The sequence below is a fragment of the Myotis daubentonii genome, chromosome 4 (genome assembly GCF_963259705.1).
Source record: "Myotis daubentonii chromosome 4, mMyoDau2.1, whole genome shotgun sequence".
Lineage (NCBI taxonomy): Eukaryota > Metazoa > Chordata > Mammalia > Chiroptera > Vespertilionidae > Myotis > Myotis daubentonii.
The window spans coordinates 113,064,621-113,070,896 of record NC_081843.1 but is presented as its reverse complement, the minus strand read 5'-3'; positions in this window follow the sequence as shown (position 1 = coordinate 113,070,896).

Below are 6,276 nucleotides of genomic sequence, written 5' to 3'. Positions count from 1 at the left end.
TGGGGGACTGTTGATCAGTCCACCATTACTGTGTGTTCCCCTTTGAACCCCCAACCAGCTTTGGCTGTGTGTCCTATGCACACACCACTGCTTGCACCGGTGGTTCCAGATTTTGTAAGCACCTGCCTGGCCCTCCAGCTGCGTGCCCCGGATGTCTTAGCTCTCACTGTGGAGGACGGGCTGGAAGGTACGTGCTGTTTCCTCCATGAGGGGAAGAATTGTGCAGCCACCTCTGGGCCCTCGCTACAGCCGTATATATCCCCATCATGTAAGCAATGGAAGGCAAATGGATGGAGAGGTCTCTCTGGAAAATCTCGCCTCCCTCTGCTCCAGGAAGAATGCAGAACATTCATCACAGTCTTTTTTTGTTTTAATATATTTTATTGTTTTTTACAGAGAGGAAGGGAGAGGGACAGAGAGCTAGAAACATCGATGAGAGAGAAACATCGACCAGCCGCCTCCTGCACACCTCCCACCGACACAGTCTTGTTTGTAATGGTGCAAAATTGCTAACAACCAAGATTTCCTTTGGGAGCAGAATGGATAGATAAACTACTGATAAGACCCTACAGAAATCACCAGGAATGAATTAGAAGTATGCATATCAATAAGGAAAAATATTAAAACTGTAACATGAAGGGAAAACAATAGACTTATGTTGTTTATGTACATAGGATGTAAAAGTGTAAGAATATGCTGGGGATGGATGCGCCAGCCTCAGAACAGTAGTCTCTGGACCAGAGGGATGGGGATGGCACTGGACAAGGTCATACAAAGGACAGAAGCCACATTGGTGAATTTCACTTTTGTAACGATAAAAAAATGTGATTAGGAAAAATGAAATATTTGTTATATCTAAGTGGTAGAAACCATGTATATTTTGAAATATCCTATATAATAAAAGCCTAATATGCTAAGTGTCCGGTAGACAGGTCGGCCATTAAACCAATCAAAACATAATATGCTAATGATATGCTAAGGCCGCTCAACTGCTTGCTATGATGTGCACTGACCACCAGGGGGCAGGCACTCTGACCAGTAGGTTAACTTGCTGCTGGGGTCTGGCTGATTGGGACTGAGTGAAATGGGCCAGACATGCCTTGGAACCCTCCCATGGCTCTCCCCGGCCCCGATTGTGCACCAGAGGGGTCCCTCGGCCTGACCTGTGCCTCTTGCAATCTGGGACCCCTCGGGGGATGTCAGAGAGCCAGTTTTGGCCCAATCCCACAGGCCAGGCCAAGGGACCCCACTGGTGCATGAATTTGTGCACCGGGCCTCTAATTTAATAATAAAGCATTAATTAATTTAAAAATCTAAGCATAAGACATAGTGTAGTTATTTGGATGATTTTAAAAAGCAATTGTTTTCTATAATTCCATGTTAAAAAGAAATTTGAAATAGTTCCATTAGGGCCCTGGCTGGTGTTGCTCTGTTGGTTGAGTATCATCCCATGCACCAAAAGGTCACTGGTTTCATTCCAAGTAGGGACAACTGCCCGGCCCTGCAGGCTCAATTCCCAGTAGCTGGTATGTAGGTGGTAGCTTTTCTCTCTTTTTCTCTCTCTCCTTTTCTCTCTCTCCAAAAATCAATAATAATAATAAAAAGAAATAGTCCCATTACGAAGTCAAACTACATATTGAGCCAATGAATGAGTTAGTTTTTCAACACTGCACCCCAACTAAAAATTGATGTAGCACGCCAACTTCAAGCGCTTCAATTATTATGTAATTAATAATTTCCCTCCTTGTCTTCGTAAACAGCATGGCCAGTGAGAATTTATTCTCTTTTTCTCCTTTTATACAAATGCCACTTGAAAAGGGGAGAAGGAGGGTTTATACCAACACTAATTCTTACTTAAAATCTCTGGTTGGATGATTTCAACATGAACTCACAGGGTAAGATCAATGTTCTAGAATTTTTCTCCCCCAGGAACTTATGCAACAGATATTGGAACTAGATGAAAACATATGCTAGCTAAAACTTTTATAATGAATGCAGAATTATCTTCACTATAATAATATTGAGTATCAAAACAATAATATGAGAATCAACCTCAGTAGGTCTAGGTTTCTGCCTTATACAAGATGTTCCAGGCAAGTTCAAAAGTAATTGCCATTTAGGAATTTAACTCCTGCCCATCCTTTTCTCGTCACCTGGCACTTGGTACAGTCTTTACTCTGCGCATCACTTGCACTAGTTCTCCAGTCTTCTCATCGGCGTGAGAAACCTGGCTCCATTATCTTTATTTATTTACTCATTTGATCAACCCCCTGGTATGTAACTAGTCTAACACCTCCGCTGCCACCCCTTCCCCTGCCCATGTCCTCACTCCTTGGGGGCTGTCCCCATTTGCTGGGCTGCCTTTCCACAGAGAGACTGTTCTCACCCTGCCTGACACCCCATCTAGTGTCTCCCTGTGAGGAAGCCCTCCTCTTCATGCCAGCACTCTCACGAAGGAGGAGGGATAAGATGAGGTGCAGGTGGGGGAGGAGGAGGAGGGGAACTGCATGAGGTGCAGGTGGGGGAGGAGGAGGAGGAGGGGAACTGGATGAGGTGCAGGTGGGGGAGGAGGAGGAGGAGGGATAAGATGAGGTACAGGTAGGGAGGAGGAGGTAGAGGAGGAAGAGGAAGAAGAGGAAGAGGTGGTGGAGGAGGAGTTACATAATGTGTACTATATAATATAACTAGAGGCCCGCTGCAGGAAATTCAAGCAAGGGGCTACCAGCCGTGGGCAAACTACGGCCTGCGGGCTGGATCCGGCCCGTTTGAAATGAATAAAACTAAAAAAAAAAAAGACCGTACCCTTTTATGGAATGATGTTTACTTTGAATTTATATTAGTTCACACAAACACTCCATGCTTTTGTTCCGGCCCTCCGGTCCAGTTTAAGAACCCATTGTGGCCCTCGAGTCAAAAAGTTTGCCCACCCCTGGGGGAGGCCCTTGCAGCCCCAGCTTCTTCCAGAAGGTCGTCCGGAAGGTCGTTGGGCTGTTCAGTCTCATTAGCATATTACCCTTTTATTTTTATAGGTATGTTCATAGGCTGGCGCTCACCCAGTGAGCACACCGGCTGGCTATGTGTGCTTTTGAATAATGAAAAGCCCCTCGTCCTAACCTCACTACAAACACGTGGAGCCATTGAAGAAAAGAGCTTTTGAAGAACCTGCTCCCTGCTTGGCCTCCCCGGGCTCCGGGTCTCTGCTCAGCCCTGGCGGCCAGCTCTCAGGGCGGTCAGTCCCTTCCTCCCGCAGCCCCGGGCCGTGGAGCAGGGGCTCCTTCCGCTCCCTCACCTCCGCAGGCTTCGCGCAGAAACGCAGGAGGGTTTACCTCCAGGCTCTGTCTCCTACAGCCCCACTTCCACCTGCGTTTCCTTTTCTAGATATGCCCCAGGAGTCACGTGGTTTCCCCAGGGCTGCGGCTGCTCTGCATGTTCCTTCCGGATCTGGAGCTTTCCTGGGGTTCTCTGGGCATGTGGCTGGCATTGCCCCCGGCCCAGAGCTTTCCTGGGGTTCTCTGGGCATGTGGCTGGCATTGCCCCCAGCCCAGAGCTTTCCTGGGGTTCTCTGGGCATGTGGCTGGCATTGCCCCCGGCCCAGAGCTTTCCTGGGGTTCTCTGGGCGTGTGACTGGCATTGCCCCGGCCCGGAGCTTTCCTGGGGTTCTCTGGGCGTGTGGCTGGTATTGCACCTGGCCCGGAGCTTTCCTGGGGTTCTCTGGGCATGTGGCTGGTATTGCACCCGGCCTGGCCTGGCCGTCGGTGCATGTCTGCGGGGAAGCCACGGCGAGGATGGAAAGTATGCTTGTCCGGGATCAGCAGCAGAGACCCCGGAGCTTCTGGCAACACCCACACCACAATCTCCTCTTTCTTCAGCCAGAGGAGAGCGTGCCAGGAGCTGTGCTGGGAGCAAAGGGCCCTGCCTGGGGTTCTGGCTGGTCCCACATGGCTTTACTAAAGATTGAATAGCCCACTTGGCAAACGCACTTGTAGAGCAATGTGTGCTGACGTCTTTTGGGGCAAAAGAACAATACTGGAGTCCTGGGGGCGGAGGCTGGAGTTTGCCCCGAAAGGAACAGACAGCCGGACCACCAGCTGTCCTGGAAAGAGGTCAGTCCTGGGGAAGGAGGTGGGAGCATTGGCGGTGGGGAAGGAGCACCCTTTGTTCTCTGAGGCCGGGCCAGTGAGGCCGCCTGTGGCGGTGGGTGCCCTGGGTCTGGGCCCCGAAGGCAGAGGGGGCAGGACTCCGGGACAAGGTGCAGGATTTCAACCGATGCTCTGTTTCTCTTCCAGGATTTTGGAAACTCACACACATATGCACACAATTTAACTCATCTAGACTAGAAAACAATCCTTGGATTTATGGGTAGATTTCATCACCTGCAAAATGTAGAGAACAGGCCCTAGCACACAGGGTTGCCGTGGGTTCCGTGGGACAACCCAGCTCAGAGGAGCTGCAACTGTGCTCATTCAATGTGTTTCCTTGCCAGCCAGCGTGGCTCAGGGGCTGAGCGTCAACCTATGAACCAGGAGGTCACGGTTCCATTCCTGGTCAGGGCATGTGCCTGGGTGCGGGCTCGATGCCCAGTGTGGGGAATGCAGGAGGCAGCCGATCCATGATCCTCTCTCTTCATTGATGTTTCTATCTCTCTCTCCCTCTCGCTTTCTCTGAAATAAAAATATACAGTGGGGCCTTGACTTACGAGTTTAATTCGTTCTGAGACCGAGCTCGTTAAGGAGCTCGTTAACTCAAATTACTCTATCAACTCAATGCAAAAAATCTGCCGAGAGACAGCTGGTATCTCAAAAAACTCGTTAGTCGGGACACTTGCAAGTCAAGGCCCCACTGTATTTAAAAAACCTGCGTTTCCTTTCCTCTCCATAGTGAGCTCCGCGAGGAACTCCTCCCAGGGCAGCTTCTGCCTCACACACCATGGACTTGCCGGGGCCTCTGCTCCACCCGGACAAGCCGCTTCTTTCTCCACAGGTTTTATTTCGATAAAATATGCTTGTGTGTGTGTCTTGGTGGCTCACAGCAGTTAACTATCTGTTCCCGCAGAACCGTAAAGAAAATAACGACACAAAATAAAAGATAAAATGTCAAAGTGGAAAGCACCTCAGGTGACCCAGGTTAGTTCCACAACAGGCTCTGCTGGTGCTCAGATGGAGACAATTCTGTTTATGGGACTGTCCTCCCCACCACAGGGCGTTTAGCATTTTTGGTTCCCTTCGTCTTTGTGACAACCCAGAGACACCCCGCACAGTCCCCAATGTCCCTGGGGTGGGGGACAGTAATGTTCTGTTGAGAACCACTAACGCCTTCACTTTCACTCGGAGACATGGAGGGCTGCAGAGGTCGTACTGACTTGCTGAAATGACAGAGTGACTTAGCCAGGGGAGAAACCCAGCCCTCTAACTCCTGCAGGGAAGTTATTTGCTTTACCTGGACTGAGAACCTGAGCTTGAGAGTGGTTAAGGACATGCCTGAGGCCACACCGTTTGTAAATGGCAAAGCCTGTGTTCAGCCCCATACCCGGCTGGTTTTAAAGCCCACCCGTGACATTCCCTCACATGATGCTCATCAGGGAGCTCACATCCCGCGAGAGAATGGAGACCCTGGCATGCTCCACGCTTTCTGCAGGGAAGGGGTACTCGACACCTGCTCTGGTATTTCTAACATTTCCCAAGTTTCCTCTTATAAGATCCTGTAACAGCTGACATTTCAGAGTGATAGGGGATGCCGAAGCATCTACACATCTTTTGGGTATTATCCACCGATTCACCCATCTTGAATTGTGCAGATAATTCAACTTGCCCCAGTCATGACCTGGCCCTCTGTCCCAAGGTTCCCGGAGGATTGACTTGACGGGACAAAGTGGCGGGAGAACGGAGTCATCACAAGACCGGCCACAGCACAGCCACGCCGAGTTCCACGCGCCCGCAACGCCACCTGCCAAGACCAAGTTCCGTGAGTAATTGGAATTATATTGCTTCTGTCATTTTGTTTGAATTTTAAAACCTATTGCGGCTTTATAATTTAACAAGTGCTGTAAGTCGAGAGATTTTTATCTCCCTAATTTTATGTTTGTGCACCTCTAAGTAACGTTGCCGTCAAAAGTCATTTGAGATAACACTAGACGGCTTGTGAGAGCTTTCCTTGTAACCGCTTTTATTTGCTTTAAGTGGAAAGCGATCCTTTTAAGAAGCAGCACCCTAAATGGTTTGGACCTTTCTTCAGGAGGTGCTGGTAGGGAGTGTGTCTCTTCGAATGCTGCCAATGGTA